The sequence below is a fragment of the Rhodamnia argentea genome, chromosome 5, assembly GCF_020921035.1.
Source record: "Rhodamnia argentea isolate NSW1041297 chromosome 5, ASM2092103v1, whole genome shotgun sequence".
NCBI classification, from domain to species: domain Eukaryota; kingdom Viridiplantae; phylum Streptophyta; class Magnoliopsida; order Myrtales; family Myrtaceae; genus Rhodamnia; species Rhodamnia argentea.
The window spans coordinates 15,190,797-15,214,049 of NC_063154.1; the positions used below are offsets into that span (position 1 = coordinate 15,190,797).

At 42.2% G+C, this 23,253-nt stretch overlaps 1 pseudogene; it reads right to left on the reverse strand.

The window, feature by feature from the left end:
• Positions 1-10,831: 10,831 nt before the first annotated feature.
• On the reverse strand, positions 10,832-14,269 carry LOC125314962 (annotated as a pseudogene).
• Between the last annotated feature and the right edge of the window lie 8,984 nt (positions 14,270-23,253).

The window sequence follows — 23,253 nt, forward strand, 5'->3', positions numbered from 1 at the left end:
ATCTGTCTGAATACGTAAGAGTTGCTGTTTTCTTGTTTTCTTCAATATGTTGCCGGACGAATTTGCCGGGAACACGCTGCACATGAGTAAACGTTTGAATAACCAGCATATGCTATGTATACTGAACGAAGGACAATAATTTAAGCATGCACTCCTGGAAAAAAAAGCACACAAGGCCATATTAGCGAGTTTCAGGAGCTTTAGCCAACAGTCTTAAGAGGCTCATGAAAGCCATCGATCTTAACCCGCAATGTAAAGCATTTTCAAACAAATTACAGAACATTAATTGCCATTTTAGGTTAGTACTCAATTCAAGTGACTGTCCATCCTTTCATGCGGAAAGTGATGGAGCAGCTTGTCGAGGACATCCAAGTGAATGGATAGTCCCGACATTATTACAGCCTTTGCTTCTGTTTTTTCTTCCTTTTTTCCTGATTCCGCATTACTCCACCACTGGAATGCCTCGCGCTTACTCCAAGGAAACTAACTACTGTCATATGATTCCCAATACAAACCAAATCAACCAAGGAAAACACTGAGGAAAGATTAGATAGAGATAGTAATCAAACTTGAGATATGGCAGTGATGGATTAGGCTCGAGATTATACCAATGTCCTAAAATGAGACCGTCGTATCACCATTTTGAAGAAGGGATGCTCCAAATCAAATTCACTGGCTAACTCAGTAGTCCTAAGAGGCCTCGGAAGAGTAGGACCACGAAATACCGGCTCAGAATGGTTCATTCTGCATCTAGACCATTTGTTCCTGTCTGGCGTTAAAATGAGAACTTCAAGAGACATTATTGCCATGAATATTTCTTTAACTGACTATGAAGATCTTTAGCATAGAATTCGTGTCATGCCATAACCAGCCTAAAGTTCCACTTCGCACAATGTAAATCAAGTTTCTACCTGCACTGCTGATAACGTAGACTCTGAATACAATGTCATCTCTATCAATTAGCTCAAACACGCAGACATTTCCTACACGCAAGCGAGTTCCTCTCACAAATGCCATCCAACCAGAAGAGAATGCCACTGCATTTGGATAGCTCCTAAGCTTCAACGGCCATGTTCTGTCTGAATGCGTAAGAGTTGCGAGTTCCTTCATTTTCCGGATGTGCTGTCTGATGAAACCACGAGGAACATTCTGCCCACACACGTTTGAATAACCCGTGCTTTATAAGGACTGGGGAAGCATTCCCTTATTCAAGAAAGCAAGCAAAATGTAGGCCGATATGGTAGTTTTAGCGACTCCATGAACAGTCTTTAACAGGAAAATAGTCAAAATGTCGAAGTCTCTGATCTTAGCATTAGCATGAGCGGTAGAGGATCTTTGCCTTTTTTAAACAAATGGGATATAACAGACCCAAGGAAAACGCTAAGTAGTTTCCTACAGAAATCCAATCAGCTTAGGAAAAAAGCCAAAATAGTAGTGAATTAAGCTCTCGATCTTACCAGTGTACCATGTCCAATATAAGATGGCCGGATCACCACCTTGAAAAAAGGATACTCTGAGTCAAATTCGCTGGCAAATTCAAACTAGGAAGAGGACGCGAACTTGTCAGGCCACCATAATTCTGCTCAGGATGGCTCACTCTGCATCTAGAATGTCCAATCCCTTCTGTTCTTTGAAAAAAAGAAATATTTCTATGATGCCAGTTTGAACTTTTCATTGATTGATTTACTACCATGAACATATTTAACGCAGAATGGAGAAAATATCGTCATGGAAATCAAGATCTAGATAAGCTGACCAAACGAAAAATTCGCTTCTCTTCACCTTAGAAGTTGTAACTACTTAACCACAATAAGCATGATGGAAATCATAAAGTTATCAGCCAACATAAACAAGCTTATCAAAAAGATCTCAAGTACTTGAAAAAGAACTAACAAAGGAGAGAGCTCTGTAAGAAGAAACAAGACTCATAAAATGACAAGACACACCTTCGAGATCTTGTGATGAGCAGCTTGGACTCGACTGAGAACATGGTGAATGAGGTTCCACCCTCACTTTCCACAACCAAACCGTGCCGTCGTTAGGCTTTTCTACTCCAATTCTCCAAGTCAAGCTGCCCGGAACCTTGAGTAGCACCAAGCTTGAGAGATCCTTTCCATATCTTCCTAAGAATTTTTTCGGAATTCCCTATTAAGGAAAACTCAAAAGTTATAGGTCCAGGACTCGAATTCATCAAAATTAGATCGAAAGTGCAAGGGAGAAAAGGTAGAGCACTGAGCAAATTTTAAGTTCTGCAACACGGCGATGAAAGATCACTTTGCACACAAGCACGGTTTCACCGGGCAACTAAGGATTGAATTCTAGTTATAGTTGCTTCATTTAACGAGTGTAAAGCTAGAGAGACCCAACACCTTTCTCCACACTATCCTTAGTCAACCAATCCTCAATTCCAAGTTAAAGAACTCATTTTTCATCTAGAATAATTCAAAATTGAACACTTTTTTCTTCAGGGTTTTTGTTCTTTCTTTCTTTTCGCAAGAATCAAGAGGTTGATACAAAGCCAAATTCATAGAAAGATCTCCAGATTGTATGTACACAGCACGAGGGCGAAGGTTCTAAACCAAGACAGAAACTCTCGAGACATTGGAGCTGAATCATAAGAAACAGACTGTTTGGAAATGTGGGACTTACGAGCTTCCCAGATTGAAGGGTGTCGGAGAGAATGATCTTGAAGAAGTGAGGACTCTCAAGACGAGGTCCAGTCGCGACATCTAGCTCAGCACCTCCATTTTCTGTCGGCCGACGGCTACCGCAAGCCATGTACGGTAGTGTCACGGGGCTCACTGAAGGAGGAGGAGGAGGAGGAGGAGGAGGCGGAGGAGGTGGTTGGTGGTGGTGGTTTGTGCGATTTGCCTTTGTTCCTGAGGCGACGTCCTCATAAAAGAACCTTACCGAGATTGATAATGTTATTGTCGCCAAATGATAAAACTATGTAATATTTATTTCCTGAAAAGGCACAAATTAGTTGCTCCAAACAGAAAATTCCAAACACCAATCCAGTCCGCGGTAAGGAGGCATATGAAGTTATTGTTTAATCAAATATAGCCTCCATTACTCCATTTCCATAAATCAAGAATTTTCTACAGAAAATTGTTACTTGCTCAAGTGTCGTGTAGAGTCGTCTTATCGGATTACACGCCCCATCCTCGATCTGGCTTCATTTTTTAAGAAATTCAAAACTTTAATTCTAATCTCAAATCTATCTCTATTTTTTTTATCTCGAAATATATCCTAAACTTTCACTTGATTCTCAAATCCATCGCGGTTGTCCAAATCACCATTAGTTATTCAAGGTGATGGTATTGCCACATCAGACAACATAAATTATAAGGGAAATAAAAACTAAGAAAGAAAAAGAGAAAAAAGTTTTTGGGTCAAACAAAGAGAAAAGAATTGAAACAAATACAAAACTAGGTCCATTTATATAACAAAAAAACAACTTTTAGGAAAATCTTTTTTGAACTTTCGGCGTTTAATTCACAAAAATAAAGTAGTCAAGAAAAACATTTTCAATCAATTTCAAAGAGGAAAATATTCCCACTCCCCTTCTCTTCCCCATGTTACTCTCCCCCAGCCCCTACGGCTGCGTCCGATTGCTGCCTCTTCGAAGAAGACTCCGCAGCCCCACCTTGTCCCATCAATCTCCAACTCAAATTTTACAATCCAACTGCAAAAGCCAAAATCACGTCCCCGTACTCAAATCTGCCTTGACGACCCGCCGATTTCGCTCAAATTAGGACGAATTCAGAAGCTTTTAGCTCCAAGTTTGTAAAGCGAAAGGAAAAAACCTCCAAGAATTCAAATTTGGAAGCCTTGAGCTTGTGACGGAGCTCGAGATTCACAAGCGAGCTGTGATGAGAGAGAGTGACACCAAAAATAGTATGATCAAACACGAAGAGAGACTGCAGCTTGCAAGCCAACAGATGAGGGATGAGGTTGCCGACCTTGGACATGCTTGTCCCTCACTTGTGGCCAGCTACCGCCGTGGCCAAAGACCAATCGAGGAAGAAAGAAAAAAGAAAATAGAGAAGAAAATAATAAATAATTCAAAAAAATTGATAAATTTTCCCTAGAAAATTAAATTAGATTTTCAATACCAAAGGGCAAAAAATATTTTGCTAATTCATTTTTAAGTTTTAGTCAAACAATGAAAAATTTGTCATTTTCCATTCTCTCGAAAATATTGTCAGAAAATGTCTCACTTTCAGTGAAACAAACAAGCATAAGAGAGAGAGAGAGAGGGCGGCCATGGCCGCTCAAGCTCTAAGCTTCTAGCGGGCCACACATGCTCCAAGCTCCCGATCGTAGTGAGCACGAAACAGAGCTGCGTCCGCTTGCTTGCGATCGCCATCGTCACCACGATCACATGACGACGGAAGCAGAGCACGCGAGCAAACAGAGATGGGGACAAGCAAGGGAGGAGAGAGAGGGACGACGACGGCCAGGCCATATGGCACTACTCACCTAAAAGAGCTCTGCCCGCTTGCTTTCTCTGCTCGGTCATCATGTTGAGTGGCCACGGCCTCGGCGACCTTCGTGGCTCGGAACTCCATCAGCCATAGCGGCCGTGAGCTTCGTAGCTCGAAATTCCAGTAGTCATGGCCCCCGCGAACCCGCAGATAGTCCCTGTCACAAAAATAAATAAATAAAGCACCAAATTATTATCGATGATGAAAATATTTCTTATCGACTAATTATTTTAAGCGACACATACGATCATTTTCAGAAAAATATTTTTTCAAATGACGCATTTTTCACAAAATAAATGGAGTTCAAAATCCAATGTGGCCATTTCAAATTTATTTTATGACGGACAGAATGATAAAGCACCAAGTAAGTGCCCACGTGGCCCCCGTAATCAGAAAATTCTTGCTATTTTAGCATTTTGTTGTAAAAGTAAACGGCAATCTTTGGAATCAACTCGGAAACATAACACCAACTTGAAATATGAGAGAAGAGATAAGAGAGAAGTGGAGAGCAAATGTTAACTCTTTTCATTGCCTCAACAAGTTTACAAAAGCCTCTATTTATAGGCTAGAGGGTACATTACATTGGGAGAGAAAAACCGCTCATGGAATGTGAAAGGTGCAACATCAATCCATATCAATGTACATCAATCCATATCAATGTATTTGTAACATACATTGGAAGATGAAAGAGTGAAAGGTGAAGCATCCACCTATAATTAATATATTTATAACACTCCCCCTTGGATGTTCACCATTTTTATTATACACTGTTTAAACTGCCTCATTAAAAACCTTGCCAAGAAAAACCCAGTGGGACAAAAAACTCGGCGAAGGGGAAAAGAGTACAGTGTGTATAATACTCCCCCTCATTGTAATAGTCATTGCACGTAGGCTGCCTCATTAAAAACCTTTGGCAAGTAAAAACCCTATGGGAAAAAAAAACTTACAAAGGGAAAAAGAGTACTGACCATAAACCTTCCGGGTTCCATCCTTCGAGGATGGTTAATTCGCTCCCCCGATTGAAGTAGTCGCCTAAGTCGACGCATCCCTATTCCATATACAAGTTTTTCAAATGTGGAAGTAGGTAGGGATTTAGTGAACAAATGCGCAAGATTGTCACTAGAGCGAATTTGATGAATATCTATTTCACCTTTTTCTTGAAGCTCATGTGGATAAAATAACTTAGGTGAAATATGTTTAGTTCTATCACTTTTGACAAATCCATCACGCACTTGTGCAACACAAGCCGCATTATCCTCAAAAAGTATAGTGGGGGCATCATGAGCGAGGATAAGCCACATGAATCTTGAATGTGATGTATCAAAGTTCTTAACCAAACACATTCTTTGGCGAGTTTCAAATAATGCAATAATCTCGAATGATTTGAGGAAGTGGCAACTACACTTTGTTTTTACCGACTTCCATGAAACCGCCGTACCTCCACGAGAGGAACACATAACGGTCACGTGACTTGGCATTATGAGGATCGGACATATATCCAACATCCGAATATCCCACCAATGTTAAATCTTTGTTTCTTTGGTAAAATAAATCAAGATCAACAGTTCCTTGAAGGTAACGTAGGATATGTTTAACGCCATTCCAATGTCTTCGGTTGGATTGGCCTTTGTGTCTAGCTAGGACATTTCTTGCAAATGCAATATCGAGTGCGGTGCAATTTCCAAGATATAACGGTGCTCCTATAGCGCTAAGGTAAGGAACTTCGGGTCCTAACCTATCCTCGCTTTCCTCTTTTGGTCTAAATGGGTCTTTGTCCACTTCAAGTGAACGTACCACCATTGGTGTGCTAAGAGGATGAGATCTATCCATGTAAAATGTCTCCAATATCCTCTTTGTATAATTAGATTGGTGCAATAAAATTCCTTCTGGGAGGTGCTCGATCTGCAGGCCAAGACAATACTTGGTTTGACCTAAGTCTTTCATTTCAAATTCCTTCTTTAGGCGAGAACGAGCTTCTTCGAGCTCTTTTGAGGTTCCAATTATATTCGGGTCATCCACATATACGGATATGATGGCAAAGCCATTTGATGACCTTTTTATGAACACACAAGGATATATTACATTATTCACATATCCCCGCTTCAGGAGGTAATCGGTTAACCGATTGTACCACATACGACCCGATTGTTTAAGACCATATAATGATCTTTGCAATTTGATATTGTACATGTTACGATTTTCATTCTTTCCCATCTAGGGAATCGAAAATCCTTCAGGGACTTTCATATATATATCGATGTCAAGTGACCCATATAAATATGCAGTCACAACATCCATTAAGTGCATATCTAGATTCATACATACTGTCATACTGATCAAATAACGGAACGTAATATTATCCATTATGGGAGAATAAGTGACATCAAAGTCTATACCGGGTCTCTGCGAAAACCCTTGGGCAACTAGTCTCGCTTTATATCTTACCACCTCATTCTTTTCATTGTATTTTCTTACAAACACCCATTTATATCCAACGGGGATAACATCTTTGGGTGTTCGAACAACGAGTCCAAAAACACAACGTTTATTAAGCGAGTCTAGTTCCGCCTTAATTGCCTCCTTCCATGTATTCCAATCTGAACGCTTCTGGCATTCAAGAATGGATTTTGGTTCTAGATCCAGATTATCTTTTGAGACAGTTAGCGCTGCTGAGGAGGCAAAGCGATCGTCGACGACAGTTGTAATTCTATCATATCTCACTCCCGTGTTTATATAATTTACTGCAACCTCTATATTAACATCAACCAAATCCTCATCGTTTCCCAAATCAATAGGATTTGGCCATTCCGTATTCCCGGAATTGTTATTTGGGGCAGCTGCACTAATTTCACCGGGATTGCTTTCCTCTGCAAGAGGCGTATTGGGTGACTGAATATTTTTTCTTTTCCGCGGATTTATGTCTTTAGCCCTCGTGGGTCGTCCACGCTTCCAGCGTTGACTAGGCTCATCGGACATTTTTGGTCCCAAGGGGATCTCCACTCTAGGTGGTGCGTTTTCAGCGGGAATATGGGATTTAGTCACCCCTTTATGATCGGTAAATGCATCCGGCGGTTTACTTGCTAAATGTTGCAAGTTAATAATCTTCTGAACTTCAAGTTCAGTCATGCTTGTACGTGGATCAAGATAATTCAATTGATCTTCCTTCTAGGAAATTTCACGGCATTATTTAAGCTTCAGGCCTTCTCCCCCTAATGCCGGGAAATGCGCCTCATCAAATATACAATCAGCGAACCGGGCAGTAAACAAGTCGCCCGTCAGGGGCTCCAAGTATTTTATAATAGATAGAGATTCATATCCCACATAAATACCAAGTCGACGTTGAGGCCCCATTTTGGAACGTTGTGGAGGTGGTATAGGAACATATACGGCACAACCAAATATTCGCAGATGGGAAACATCAGGTTCACATCCACGCACAAGTTGAATCGGGGAGTATTCATTATATGCGGTAGGTCGAATTCTAATCAATGATGCAGCGTGCAATATCGCATGTCCCCATAAACTAAAGGGTAATTTAGCTCTCAACAACAACGGTCTAGCAATCATTCTCGGGCGTTTAATTAAAGATTCCGCTAAGCCGTTCTGTGTATGAGTATGTGGCACAGGATGCTCCACGTCTATCCCAATAGCCATGCAATAGTCATCAAAGGCTTTAGACGTAAATTCACCGACATTATCTAACCGGATCTTCCGGATCGGGTAATCGTGGAATTGTGCACGTAATTTAATTAGCTGAGTGAGTAATTTTGCGAATGCCATATTACGTGTTAACAACGGGTCAACGTATGTCCATCGCGTTGAAGCATCAATCGGGACTATGAAGTACCCGAAAGGTCCACATGCGGGGTGGATAGGCCCACAGATATCTCCTTGAATTCTATGCAAAAATATAGGAGATTCCACCCTTACTTTAGTAAGAGACGGCCGTACAATTAATTTACCCTCAGCGCACGCATCACATACATAATCGGTGGGTGAAGGGAGCCCACGATTTGGTAATGAATGTCCAACCGAATGTGTTAATATTCGGCGCATCATATTCGACCCTGGGTGACCCAAACGGTCATGCCATGATTGAAAACCTTCCGGGTTTGTGAACTTCGGGTTCATCGCAACATGTTTATTACTCACATTTATGTAAGTATAATATAACCCGGAGGAGAATGATGGTAACTTTTCCATAATTTGTTTTTTGTATCCACTCATTTGAGTTAGATACAAGTATTCTTTACCACCTTCGGTTTCGGTTTCAACGTGAAACCCATTGGAACGAATATCTTTAAAGCTAAGTAGGTTCCTTTTAGACCTTAGGCAAAATAAAGCATCATTAATAAAAATTTCTGTGCCCATTGGTAATATTACACGAGCTCTTCCTGAGCTCTGTAATTATATTACTATCGCACGAAATAGTGGTAATATTCCCTTCGCATTTTTTTAATGCCTCAAAGAACTTCCTCTCTTTGGAGGATAGTATGTGTAGTACCACTTGTCTACAAGACAAAGAATACCATTGTTCTCCTCGAGATAATTGCTCAGCATCATTGATGACTAACATAAAAGAGTAAGAAATGAAATTATAATATTAAACGTGAATATTATTCAAAAACTAAGAGAATACATGTGAATAAACATAAACTTATATATATTGCTTAATCTAAATCCAAAAAATGATCAATATCAAAAGATGTATTGTCAATAGATGATTCTTTATCCTCCATAAAAGGCTTGGTTGCAACATTGGCTTCCCTTTTTCTCTCATCTTTTTCCCTTTGATAGAGGTCAACCAGGTGCTTTAGGGTGCGACAAGTGCGAGACCAATGGCCTGTAGAACCACATCTATGACAAACATTGGCACCAACCTGGTTAGGTACTTCTGGACCTTCTTTTCTTTATGGACCACGTTTAGGTCCTTGTAAACCTCTATCTCGGCTCTTATAAGGCTGATTTTTCAAGTTACGCCCTTTGCCTTTCCAATGCCGGTGACTCTTGTTTTTATGACGTGCGACATGTGCTTCGGGCACGGGTGCGAATCCGATAAGACGGGAATTATGATTTTGCATCAACAACTGGTTGTGCTTTTCTCGCTACAAGTAGTGCAGAAATTAATTCGAATGCTTTGAATAATTCTTTGCCCTATCTACCGCTTGGAGTACAAGGTTATTGGCATGGAAGGTAGATAATGTTTTTTCCAACATTTCAATCTCTCGTGATCTGGCGGCCACGAGTCTTAATTGTGATACAATTCGGTGAATAGCAGAATTATATTCACTACGGACTTAAAGTCCCGAAAGCGTAAATTGATCCATTGAAACCTGGCATGAGGAAGGACCACTTCTTGTTGATGATCAAAGCGATCCTTCGGGGATTGCCATAGAATTGCAGGGTCCTCCTCAATCAGATACTCGGCCTTCAAATCTTCATGTAAATGGTGGCGAATGAAGATAAGAGCCTTAGCCTTCTGGGCCGGGGTATAATTAGATTGCGGGATAATAGATCGACTAAGATCTAATGATGTTAAGTGTATCTTGACATCAAAAACCCATGTTAGATAATTACTTCCGGTAATATCTAACGTTGCAAACTCTCTCTTGGTAATGTTTGACATACTTAAAAAGAAAATGTAGAGATGTTAGATAACAAAGAGGTAAAGATGTGTTACCTTGAGTGATATCCAAGATTCTAACCGGCTCGTGCCGATAACGTGTTGTAAAAGTAAACGGCGATCTTTGGAATCAACTCAGAAACATAACACCAACTTGAAATATGAGAGAAGAGATAAGAGAGAAGTGGAGAGCAAATGTTAACTCTTTTCATTGCCTCAACAAGTTTACAAAAGCCTCTATTTATAGGCTAGAGGGTACATTACATTGGGAGAGAAAAACTGCTCATGGAATGTGAAAGGTGCAACATCAATCCATATCAATGTACATCAATCTATATCAATGTATTTGTAACATACATTGGAAGATGAAAGAGTGAAAGGTGAAGCATCCACCTATAATTAATATATTTATAACACATTTAAGAATGTTAACACTCAAAAATCAGTTCTTAATTTCTCGGCTCCGATTTCTCAATTTCTGAACCGGTACATTTATGTAAATTTGAATATGGCTTAGCAAATAGAGTAAAATGATTGCTTATATCACTTATAAAAATGAATAAGCAAAAAATATTTTCATTATCCGTTAAAATGTTTAGACAAAAATTGTTGTCATCAAATGAAATCATTCTTAATTAACTAATTATGCCAAGTGATCAATTTTAAGAAAATAATTTGCAAATCATCCATTTTTCGTGAAACAAATAAAATGCGGATGTCGGGAAAAGAGTCTTCGGTACAGAATCGAAACTAGCACCGGAAAACAACAAAACATGAACAGACGAGAGTCTTCCTTCGATTGATTCGCCACTGCTGAATAAAGAAGACATGGTTAAGAATCCTGAACTCATATCAATGCAGGGAACTTCCTAGAGTAACACATTTCATGATCACCTCAATCAATGTGAATCTGGTCCTCACCACCATTTTCGAAGATGGAAACTCTGAACACAACAACATCCCTATCAATGAGCTCAAACACGCAGGCATTTCCTACATGCAAATGAGTTTCTCTGGCAAATGCAGCCCAACCAGCAGAAAACCACACTCGGGATTGGTGCGTAAATCTTAAGAGCTTCACCGGCCACGATCTATTTGAATACCTAAGAGTTACCGTTCCCTCGAATTCTTCAAAATGTCGCTCAGCGAATCGACAAGGAACATGCTGCACATGAGTCAACATTTGAACGATCAATGTATGCTGAAAGAAGGACAATAACGTATGCATGCTCTCTTGGTTAAAAAAACACACACATAAGGCCATTTTTGTGAGTTTCAGGAGCTTTAGCCATTTAGGATTAAGAATAGGCATAATCAGACCCGCTTTTAGTCTTAAGAGGCTCATGAAAGCCATCGGTCTTAACCCGCGATGCAAAGCATTTTGAACGAATTACTGCCATATATTGCCACTTTAGGTTAGTACTCGATTCAAGTGACCGTCCATCCTTTCACGCGAAAGTGATGGAGCAGCTTGTCTAGGATATCCAAGTGAATGGATAGTCCCGACCTCCTAATTACAGCCTTTACTTCTGTTTTTCCTGAATCCGCGTCACTCCACCACTGGGATGCCCCACAATCACTCCAAAGAAAATAGCATGTTATATGGTTCCCAATACAAACCAAATCAGCACAAAATCGAGGCAAGATTAGATAGAGATCGTAATCGAACTTCAGATATGACAGTGATGGATTAGGCTCAAGATTGTACCGCTCTCTTAAAATGACCCTGGTGTATCACCAGTTTGAAGAAAGGATGCTCCGAATCAAATTCACTGGCTAATTCAGGAGTAGTGAGAGGCCTCCGGAGGAGTAGGATCACAAAATACCAGCTCAGAATGGTTCACTCTGCATCTAGACTGTTTGTTCCTGCCTGGAGTTAAAACGAGAACTTCAAGAGACATTATTGGTGTGAATAGTTCTTCAATTGACGATGAAGATCTTTAGCATAGAACAAGTTTCACTTCAAACAAAGTAAATCAAGTTTCTACCTGCGCCGCTGAAAATGTAGATTCTGAACACAATATCATCTCTATCAGTTAGCTCGAACATGCAGACATTTCCTACATGCAAGCGAGTTCCTCTCACAAATGCCATCCAACCAGAAGAGAACATCGCCCCACTAGGATAGCTACTAAGCTTCACTGGCCATGTTCTGTCTGAATGCCTGAGGGTCGCGATTTTCTTGATTTGTCGAATGTGCTGCATGATGAAACTACGAGGAACATCCTGCCCTGACACATGTTTGAACAACCCATGCTTTAAAAAGAAAGACTGAGGAAGCATTCCCTTATCCAAGCAAGCAAGCAAAATGTAGATAGATATGGTAATTTTAGTAACTCTTAAATAGTCTTAACAGGACAAAAGACAGAACGTCAAAGTCTGTGCTCTTAGAATTAGCATGAGGGGTAAAGGATCTATGCCTTTTTAAACAAATGGGAACGGATAGATCCAAGGAAAACGCTATGTAGTTTCGTGCAGAAATCCAATCAGCTTAAGAAAAAAGCCAAAATAGTAATGAATTAAACTCTCGATCTTACCACTATATCATGTTTAATGTGAGATGGTCGGATCACCACCTTGAAAAAAGGATATTCTGAGTCAAATTTGCTAGCCAATTCAAAACTAGAGAGAGGCCACGAACTTGTAGAACCACCAAAAACTGGCTTAGAATGGCTAGCTCTGCTTCTAGACTCTCCGACCTTGTCTATTCTTAAAAAACAATGAAATACATAGATTACGCCAATTTGAAATTTTCATAAGTTGATTTACTTACCATGAACATATTTAACGCAGAATGGAAGAAACTACCGTCATAGAAATCAGATTTAGATAAGTTGACCAAATGAAAAATTCGCTTCTCTTCACCAAAGAAGTTGTAACTACTTAACCACGATAAGCATGACGGAAATCATAATGTTATCAGTCAACATAAACAAGCTTATCAAAAAGTTCTCAAGCACTAAAAAAAGAACTAGCAAAGGAGAGAGGTCTGTAAGAAGAAACAAGACTCACAAAATGACCAGACACACCTTCGAGATCTTGTGATGAGCAGCATGGACTCGACTGAGAACATGGTGAATGAGGTTCGACCCTCATTTTTTGACAAGGAGCGCAATCCTCCGAAACTTCAACTTCTACCACATACTCTCTCTTTGGCGAGATAAATCCACTCCCGAGGTTCAATATGCCACTCGACGAATAATCGATCTCCGAAGCACTCTTATCGAATATCATCACGTGAAAAGTGGAGTTCCCTTCATATTTGAAAACTACGAGGTGACCATGACCAATGGAGTAATGCTGCATAAATTCTCGCCACCCTTTCCACAACCAAACAATGCCATTGTTTCGCTTTTCTACTCCTATAGTCCAGGTCAAACTGCCCGGAACCTTGAGTAGCACCAAGCTTGACAGATCCTTTCCATATCTGCCTAAGAATTTTTTCGGAATCCCCTATTAAGGAAAACTCAAGTTATAGCTTATAGGTCCAGGACTCAAATTCATCAAAATCGAAAGTGCAGGGAAAAAAGGAAGAGCAATGGGCAAATTTTAGATTCTGCAACAGGGCGATGAAAGATCGGTTTGAACACAAGCAGGGTGTCACCGGGCAAGTAAGGGTGACTTCCAGTTATAGTTGCTTCATTTGACGAGAGACAAGCTGGAGACCCAACACCTTTCTCCACTCCACAGTATCCTTAGCCAACCAATCCTCAATTCCAAGTTAAAGCGCTGATTTTTATCTAGAATAATTCAAAATTGAACACTTTTTTCTTCGGGGTTGTGGTTCTTTCTTTCTTTTCGCAAGAATCAAAATGTTGATACAAAGCCAAACGCATAGAAAGATCTCCAGATTGTTTTGTACACAGCACGAGGGCGACAGTTCTAAACCAAGACAGAAACTGTCGAGACACTGGAGCTGAATCATAAGAAACAGACTGCGAAAATGTTGAACTTACGAGCTTCCCAGATTGAAGGGTGTCAGAGAGAATGATCTTGAACAAGTGAGGACTCTCAAGACGTGGTCCAGTCGCGATATCTAGCCCGGCACTTCCATCTTCTGTCCGCCGACGCCGACCGCAAGCCATGTACGGTAGCGTCACGGGTGGTCACTGAAGGAGGAGGAGGAGGAGGAGGAGGAGGTGGTGGTGGTGGTTTGTGCGATTTGCCCTTGCGTTCTTGAGCAACCTTGTCATAAAAGAACGGAAAATTTCCCCCTGGGGGTCTGCCTGAACCTTAAGTGCCGAGCAACATTTTTTTTAAAATTTTTTATTATTTTATTTTAATCATTTTTTAATTTCTTTTTTTTTGTTTTCTTTTAATATTTTGTTATTATTCAATTTGTTTTCATTTAATCATTTTTAAATTTCTTTTTCTCGTCGCTCTGCGGCCCCGTCGCTTCGTTCGTGCGTTCGCTCGCTCGTGCACCATGATGATGCGCCTCGACTCCACGGCCCCGTCGTCTCGCTCGCTTGTTTGTTCGTTCGCTCGCTCGTTCTTCTTTTTCTTGTTTTCTCTTAATCATTTTTTTATTATTCAATTTGTTTTCTTTTAATCATTTTTTTAATTTCTTTTTCTCATCGCCTTGCTCGTGCACCATGATGACGCACCTCGACTCCGCGACCCCGTCGGCTCGCTCGCTTGTTTGTTCGTTCGCTCGCTCATTCTTCTTTTTCTTGTTTTCTCTTAATTATTTTTTTATTATTCAATTTGTTTTCTTTTAATCATTTTTTAAATTTCTTCTTCTCATCGCTCCGCGGCCCTATCGCCTTGCTCGTTTGTTCACTCGATGACATGCCTCGACTCCACGGTCCCGTCGCCTCGCTCATTCGTTAGTTCGTTCATTCGCTCGCTCGTTTTTCTTTTTTCTTGTTCTCTTTTAATCATTTTTTATCATCCAATTTGTTTTCTTTTAATCAATTTTTAATTTCTTTTTCTCATTGCTCCGCAGCCCCGTCGCCTCGCTCGTTCGTTTGCTCGTTTGTTCATTCATTAGCTCGTTCATTTTTATTTTTATTTTTTTCTTTTAATCATTTTTTCATTATTCAATTTGTTTTCTTTTAATCATTTTTTAAAAGAAATTAAAAATGAGCAATGCGATGGGGCCGCGGAGTCGAGGTGCGTCATCGTGTTGCACGAGCGAGCGAGGCGATGGGGCCACGGAGCAACGAGAAAAAGAAATTAAGAAAATGATTAAATCAAAACAAATTGAATAAAAAATGATTAAAAGAAAACAAGAAAAAGAAATTAAAAAATGAGTAAAATAAAATAATAAAAAAATTACAAAAATCAAAATGTTGATACAAAAGGATATGACATTCTTTGGAGCCTACGTAGTTCCTTTTTTTTTTGGTTTTTTTTTTTTAGGGGCCATGTTTTGCTTTGAAGGCTGGGAAGGGTTCAACGACGATGACCCCCTATAGAAGCCAACGCCAACACGTACAGCTCGCATTAGGAGTGTTGAGGCTGCTCTTATCGGGAACCTCTACCTCTAGTTCTCTCCGCTTTCGTCCGGAGTATCTACACTTATTTTGTTTGTGCAATTGGATCCTTTATTTCTTTATGGAATCAACTCCTGTAACTCTACCCTATTCTCAACCAAGAGTGGGAGACCGAGAAAGACGCGAGGAGAGGTGAAGGACTTGGTGGTGCCCGCCACCACCGGCGGTCGGTGATGGTCGGAAAATGTAAGTTACCGGTTCTTATGGGAGTCTACCTACTCACATCACCGAGCTACTAATTATTCAATTAACCTAGTTTGGACTCAATCAAGTCCATAACAAATCGCAACTTATGGTTTAACATGCAAAAAATTTTACTTTGAAGTCGGTCACTAATCTCTTTACGATATGTCGATTAGACACCTCAATAAATTTTACTTTGGAGTCGCCACTAATCTACAAAAAATTTTACTTTGAATGGTGCAACGCACTGTCCTCTTCAGTGCAAAAACTTCAGTCTTTGAGCATGTCTATTCATAATTTGTCATTCCTTCAACTCAATGGCAACAACCTGTCAACCACGGTTCCCGAGTTCTTCGCTAGATTCCCCAATCTGACTACTCTTCGTCCGATTTATTGTGGGTTGCATGGAGAGAGTTTCCTTGTAAAATCTTTCAAATGCGGACACTTGGACCCTTGACCTTTGCTTGCAACCAACTTCTTCAGGATCCTTTGCCCAATTTTCCGGAGGATAGTTCTCTTGATCTTGTGGTCCTAAGTAAAATCTCGGAAGTTCGTCTAGTTTAGAATTGTTAATTGCGGCTTGAGTGGATATCCCGACCTCCATTTCGACATGTCTTTGAGCAATCTTATGGGTTCGGTTTCTTCATTTAGTATGTCCAAGCATCTGGCACAGATTATGCTATCCTGCAATGCTCTAACTGGAGAGCTTCTGAGCCTTGTAAAAGTAGATTTGCGGTACAACTCATTAGACGGAACCATTCCCTTGTCTCTCTTTACACTTGCTTCAATTAAGGCGATAGAAATTTCCAACAATCAGTTTTCTGGTGAGCTGAGTGATTCTCTAAATGTCACTTGCTGTCAACTAAACGCGCTCGATTTGAGCAGCAACAATTTAAAGGAACCCATACCAGTGTTTATTTTTGAACTTCAAGGACTTTAACTAACTCTCACTTTCTCCTAATAATTTCAGTGGCTCATTGCACATTGATGTGTTTCAGCCGTTCAAGAACCTCACTTATCTCGATATTTCCCACAATTGTTTAATTGATGCTACTGCATCCACTTCTGCTTCGTTCGGTTCCACTACTCTTTACACTATAAACCCGTCTTCCTGTCAGCTGAGTTCGGTCCCTGAATTCTTGGAAAACATACCGAAATTGGCCCATCTAGACCTCTCTGACAATCAAATTCAAGGAGAGATACCAAAATGGATATGGGAGATCGAATATCTTTCTTATGTCAATCTTTCCTTCAATTTCTTCAATAAACGGGGAGAACCTTTTCCTAATCTCCCTTTAAGTCTCTCTGTTATTGACCTCCACAGAAACGAGCTCAAGGGGAAAATGTCACCTCTGCCACAGAGAAGTGTCTACCTGGATTTCTCGAGTAACAATTTCAGTTCAATTCTTGAAAATGATATTGGCAGACACCTGGGTTCCACAATTTTCTTCTCTCTCTCTCAAAGAATCATTTCCATGGCCCTGTGCCAGGATCTGGGTAGCACCGACACGCCTAGAAGGCCGTCGCGTCGGTATCGGACACGTGTCGGACACCGACACCCGTCCGACACGCTCCGAGACCCGTCCGACACCTAGTCAACACAGGCGACTCGCCGGCGACACGCGCGTCGTTGAGGAAGGAGAGCAGGCAAAGAACGGAACTGGAGGGCAGAGATCGGCGGAAGAGGGGGAGTCGACTTCGAGGATCAAGAGACAACCAGAAAAGTGAATCGGCGAGAAATAGAAGCAGCCACCGCCGTTGAGGCTGCGGTGGAAGCTGAAAGGGAAGGAGATAGGTGTCCGGAAGTGACCTGCCTCCATTTAGGTCTTCGGTAGAGGTGGCACTCAAAGGAGGCGAGGTAGGCATTGCGAGAAGGCTGACGGAGGAGCGGGGCCAGATCCAAATCTCGATCGAACCCGTCCTCTGCTTAGGAAGAAGTCTCTGCCTGGATGGAGGGAGGGAGAGAGATGATGGAGAAAATGGAGAGAGAAAGTGAAGGAGACGATAAGATACGTGGCTGTGCAAACAGAAAAGGACGTGTCCCATCACATGAGCTGGAACGCAAGAGGCAATAGCCAAGCTGCAGTACACAAAAATATCTATTTACTCCATTTTGATTTTTTTTCCCTGATTTTTTCTTGATTTTTGATATTTTTTGGTGAAGAGGACTCTATCTTTTTTTTTTTTTTTTTTTGGTCAGGAACTGATGCTTTTATAACTGATCATGACGGGTAAGATGTACAAGGCAAAAAAGCCTCCGAAGAAAGCAAGACCCTAAGTACAAAAGGGGGAGAGGAGGCCCAGTCACAAGGCAAGTGGTGCCGTCTGTGGGCTTGACAAATCCAATGGGCTATTCGGTTTGCATCTCTAGAGCAGTGATGAAACACAACTGGGAGTCCAACTTGGTTTAGGACACGAAGACATTCCCGAAGGATTGGAGTCGTCTTCCACGAAGTTAGAGACGGCCGCTGCTCCGATTGAGGATTTCGCCGATCCATCGGAAGAGAATCCATGAAGGTAAGGTCGCCTACTACATTGGCACAATCGGATTCAATAACAAGAGGTAGCGAGGTAGGCTGCTGGTCAGTGCAAGATTGTTGACGATTTGCCCAGAATAGTGCCCCTTCCTTGCAGGCCAAAGCTTCAACTTGCTCCGAATTGATAGCGGGGACATCCTTGACAAAGCCATCAATGCGGGTTCCTTGTTCGTCGCGGAGAATACCGGCGACCACTCCCGACGTCGCACCTAAGAGGAAGGAGGCATCGACATTCAATTTCTGTGTCCCGGTCGAAGGAGGCCGCCATTGCTCGGGTAGATTTTCTGCTTGTAGTTGTGCGTGTGGTTGCCATCTAGAATAGCTAGTATCATTAGCGAGTGCAATGTAAACCGTATGTTACGGATCCGGAGATTGGTGGCGAAAGATGGCCGCATTTCTAGCTTTCCAAATCGCCACGAAGATGGGCGAACTGGATCTGAAGCCTGGTTTGATGGTGGTTTTCTGCAAAGCAAGGATATTAGCCACTCTTCAATTCTCGTTATACTACGAGGATTAATCGGCATATTGATTAGCGGATGTGACCAAACCTGTGTTGTCCAAGGACACAACAATAGCAAGTGTTCTACGGTTTCGGGTGCTTGGTGACATAGGTCAAATTTGGGATCGTGTATGATATCTCTTCGAAATAAATTTGTCATTGTCGATATTGCATTGTGACACACACACGCCATAGGAAGTGTCGAATCTTAGGAGGTACAGGTAGTTTCCATATTTGTCTCCATAGCCAATGGTGGGGTTGGTAAGAAGTAGATGGGTGCCTGTAGGCTTAGTAGGGACGGACGTCCGGAACGTTCGATAAGTCATTTTTAACAGATCATGCGACCGAAGTAGAAGGAGCCCATAGCAACCTATCTTGGGAGTTCGGGTCAGTAAGTGGTATTGTCACTATCTCTTCAACCTTTTGCAATGGAAAGAATTTGCGAAGGAGATGTTCATCCCATTGAAATGATGAGGTAATAAAACCAAAGAAGTAGCCGAGGTTCTCAAGATTCCGGTTCACCACCTATAGGTCCAGTTGGTAACCAATTATCATAGCGAACACGGATTCGATTTCCATTCCCGACTTGCCAGCGTACAAAAGGGGCGATAGAGTTGCGGCCAATTAACGAGACTTTGCCATCCCCAAGATGGCCTCGCTCCCTTTGTGGCTTCCCAAAATGAACTATGTGGGAAGTAGAGGCCTTTCATTTAAGGCAGCCCAAAGGCTAACCGAATCGAGTGAAGCCTCCATGCGGTTTTACCAAGCATCGCGTGGTTAAAAGAAATAAGATCGCGAAAACCAAGTCCGCCATCATGCTTACTAGTTTTAAGAAGCTCCCAAGCTGCGCCAATGCAAACCGGAACACGCATCTTTATTGGCCCACCAAAATGCTGCAATCCTCTTTTCAATAGCACGACAAACAGAGAGAGGCACCTTAAAAACTGTCATGGCATACCGAGGTATAGCTCGGACTATCGCCTTAATTAAGACTTCTTTCCCCGCAAACGAAAATAGTTTTTCTTTCCAACCCGCTAATTTATTGTGGACTCGTGCCACAATCCAGAAAATAATTCCTTTTTTGTCGACCCCGGTCGGAAGGAAGACCTAAGTACTTCCCTGTGTGAGCTAGCTCCGAAACCCACATCTCATTAGCCGAGCACTCCTCGGCCGTTACGGGCATCCACGGCTAAAATACATCCCGGACTTATTTAGATTTATGGCCCGTCCCGAGGCATAGCAATACCGGTTTAGAATCGATTTAAGTTCGGCATTCGATATCTTGGCGTCAAGAAAGAAAATAGAATCATCCGCAAAACGGAAGATGTGATAGAGTTGGACAATGACGATTCGGTTTAATGCCCGTAAAACGCCCTTCTTGGATTGCTTTGCGGCTAGCATATATGATAAAACATTTGATACTAGAATGAATAGATAGGGCGACAACGGATCACCTTGCCTCAAGCCCCTCGAGGGATAGAATCTCGGTAAGGGGGCACCATTTAAGAGGATGCTAAAGGAAACGATTGAACACAAGCCATGATCCAAGATACCCATTTGGCCGCAAATCCCATTCGAAATAAACGAGGCTTCCAAGAAATCCCATTCAATCCGATCATAGGCCTTCGCATGTCAAGTTTCAAAATAGCTTGAAATCTCTCGCTTTCTCTGTCTAACTCGAAGTTGGTGGAGAATTTCCCGGGACGATTAGGATGTTGTCCCGAATTTGTCTTCCCGCAACAAAGGCACTGTTCCGGCGTATAAGAGTTGGTAGTAGAGGTTTGAGCCGATTGGCTAGGACCTTCGAGCAAATCTTGTATGAAAAGTTGCATAAGGCGATCGGACGATACCGGTCTAAACTCTCCGGATGAGGCACTTTCGGTATAAGAGTAATATGTGTGTGATTGAGGGAACGAGGAAGCATACCGGTGAGCAAAAATCGATTGACCATGTCGAGAATGTCTTGCTGTATGGTATCCCAATGATGATGGTAAAACAAACCGCTTAGCCCATCAGGTCCCGGTGCCTTAGATCGTCCTAATTGAAATACCGCCGGCCGAACCTCATCTAAAGTTGCAGCTTGAGTTAAAGCGGCATTCATACCTGCAAGAACTACAGCAGGGCGGTGGGCAAGGATTGGCTCAAATTGCCTGTTACCTTGGGTGCAATATAGGTCACCAAAGTAGGTTAGGATATGATTTTGTAACCGTGTGTTTCTATCCCCGTATGTTAGCCATTGTATTCTTGATCGAAGCCCCCAATATTGTTCTTCTTGTTTCCACAAGGCATCAATTTGATTCCTAAGATGAGCAATGCATACCACGTTAGTTAGTAATCCCATTGGCTGATTTGTCAAAGTCTCCAGCTTCTGTTTAAGCAAGGAAATAGCAGTTGCAGCATTAGGAAAGCGCGAGCGACTCCATTGGACTAAGCGGCGCGAGACCCGACGTAACTTCACGGGGCAAGAGTCCGCTACATGAGCTGGAGATGTCCATACTTCTCTAACCACACGAAGACAATCATCGAATCATTCCAAGTATGCTTCATATTTAAATCGACGTCCGTAGGGTGGTGATGAATGAGTCAAAGAGACCAGGAGAGGGCTATGATCCGAACCTACCGGTGGCAACGCAAAAACTTCAGCCCGCAAACACAAAAGGCGCCAATCCAAAGAACAAAACGCTCGATCCAGCCTTTCCTTTACACGATCCCGGGCCCACACGATTATTGGACCACGTATATGTACACCCTTTAGAATCAATTTCCATGAGTGAACATACCGTTAAGAAATCTCGAACTAGTCACTCGATAAGTCTCAATCCCCCGACCTCCTGTTTTTTCCCATTCATAAAGCATCTCATTGAAGTCACCAAGACACAGCCATGGGTGGCGAAGATGCTGATGGATACCCTGGAGATCGTGCCACAGCTGTTGTCGCTCTTGAAAAGAGTTGGGAGCATGAACAAACGTAATTTCCATAGTAAGTTGGTTGTCACAATCCGTAAAAAGCAGGTGGATGTAAGAAACAGAGGCAGAGATAATATTTACGTAAGTCGCCTCATCCCAAAACAAAGCTAAACCGCTTGCCGTGCCAAGCGGTGGAACAAGTGAAGCCATACAAAAAATGGAGCCTCCGTTGGTGACGATGGACAACCTCATCCGGCTGCTTCGTCTCCATCGAAACACCAGAGTTGGGCCTATCTCGAGCTACCAGAGCCCGAAGCTCTCGAACCGTCAGAGGGTTGCCCGGCCCACGACGGTTCCAACACAAAAGCGTCATGGAGTACTTGGTAGCTTATTAGGGCTAGCTACCGGAGCCCGATGAGGGAGTTCCTCCTGCAAAACCGGAGTATCGATCATTCGAGACTCATCAAACAAACTAGGAAAGGTCGAAGCGACATAAGGGGAATATCGCCTAGTCTTTTTGGAGGATGAGCCGACTCGGTGTTTCCCCTTTCGCTTACGAGTTAACCTTGCCACAACCGAAGTAGTCCGGTGGAAAACCCGAGCCTGTTCAGTATATTGCCTTTGAGTGGAGGGCAATTGCATAGGAGAGGCAGCTTCGGGAAGGTGAGAAGTCCCTAAAACAGGTTCTTTTGAAGGTAAGATATAGTGGTCAAAGACAACCATCGCATCAGACGAGGGGGTTTCTGTATGTGTAGATGTTGGCGTGGTTGGGAAGCTAACATCTTGATGTGAAGTGCCACCAAGGGCTGGTAGAAGGGCTAGTGAGGGCTGAGGGCTTAGCGAGGAGGGGGGTGACGACACTGCCGAAAGGCCCGGTGAAGTAGTTCGTGGCTCATTGTAAAAAACCCGCCAAAACGGGCTATACTCAGCAGATTCTACCTTGAGCCAGCTTCCGTAGCTGCTGTTCATGTTGGAATCAAATCGACTCTCATCATAAGGGAAAGTGGGGCAGGCCCTAGCATAGTGTCCGATGAAGCCACATGAATAGCAATAAGTAGGAAGACGTTCATACTTAAAATCAAGCCAGAGTTCTAAACCTTGATAGTTGGCGAGTATTCCTACTTGAAGTTCACTTAGTAGAGATATTTCCACCCTAGCCTTCACTGCTAATGGCGCTGCAGGAGATCTTGAGTCAATTTTCACATGCTGAACATTCCCAACTTGCGCCAAGACTTTTTCAACAATACTAGTAGTGTGCCACCCAAGTGGCAACCCCAAAATATGAATCCGGAAGGCACATCTAGAGAAATCATAGCGCTGTAAGGGAATATGGGGCTCACTACTCTTTAGGATGAGCAAGTAGTTTGCAAACGACCGGGGTCCGGTCGCAAGGATTCTTTCCTTATCTTGCAAGGTAGGAAATGTAAAACTATAGAGATTCCGCCCCTGAGAAATGATTAAAACAGACTCCATGCGCCATGCCTTTTTAATAGCCGTTTGAAATGCCGTGAAATTTACA